The sequence below is a fragment of the Penaeus monodon genome, chromosome 22 (genome assembly GCF_015228065.2).
Source record: "Penaeus monodon isolate SGIC_2016 chromosome 22, NSTDA_Pmon_1, whole genome shotgun sequence".
Classification (NCBI taxonomy): Eukaryota; Metazoa; Arthropoda; class Malacostraca; order Decapoda; family Penaeidae; genus Penaeus; species Penaeus monodon.
Window position 1 is genome coordinate 42779652 of NC_051407.1, and position 977 is coordinate 42780628.

General features: G+C 47.4%; 1 protein-coding gene across 1 annotated transcript in view; it reads right to left on the reverse strand.

Moving 5' to 3' along the window:
• LOC119587178 (xaa-Pro dipeptidase-like) overlaps positions 1–977 on the reverse strand; it is a gene marked incomplete at its 3' end in the record, with an annotated part of 115986 nt that overhangs the window by 75682 nt on the left and 39327 nt on the right.

Sequence of the window (977 nt, forward strand, 5' to 3'; positions counted from 1 at the left end):
ACATACATTCTATTTTTTCCTTCTAAGTTTCTCAATCGCTGGCAGCATTTCCGCCCGCTTTTCATTCACTCCCCGTGGAATCCCGATGCTGAGAAACGTCCTCTCCCTTCAAGTGGCGCTGAGGTCGACAGCCAAAGCCAAATATATACAAGACTTCCCCCGCGTCTCTTAGATGCACTTATCAAGCTAAGCGTCGCCATGACAACCGCCGTTGCGGAAAAGAAAGTGGTTTCCGTTAACGAAATCATAACCAGGAAACGTCTAGCGATACCGGCGATGCATATCCACCGTCGTTTCTCTCTAGCGCTGATTCGGTCCCCCTCAATACCTTCTCCCCTGAAGCGATTCCCTAACTCTACCCCGAAGCGGCTGTCCATAGAGGGCGGCGACGGGCAGGGCGGAGGCTGGTAGTCCTCGCACACGCGCTCACCTGGTTACTACGGAAACGAGGCGAGATGCGAGGCGCTCATGGCCCCTTTCGTAATGATAACCCCGCGGATCTGCCTCCCAGTGGCATTTCAATTAAAAGGATTTCATTCCGTTGAAATGTCCATTGCATGTGTGATACGAAATATTACTGTAAATGTGGCAACAGCCTGGGTTTGAAACTGGTCGACGCCTGCAACACTTCAGGTTAGATCCTAAGTACGGAAGCATCTTCCCGTCGTATTTTCTGACAGGCCTGCGGTAGGTGCTAAAACTACATACTTGTCACTGACATCCGACTTTGGATGTCCGTATGAAGTCGCTGTCTGAATAAAATCTTACGGTGATATCCCTCTTTCAAACTTATGTTACAGCCAAGAGACGATATTGAACTTCGTCCACGAGCAGTTTGTTTCGATCAGTGTCTAAGGAAAGTAACAGTAAAAAGAAGCCTATATTATGCACTACCTTACCCACATTCTAATTTTTAGTCATAATAATTACAACCTTCTTTGTAATGACAAGTAACAATGAACATACCGACTACAGGC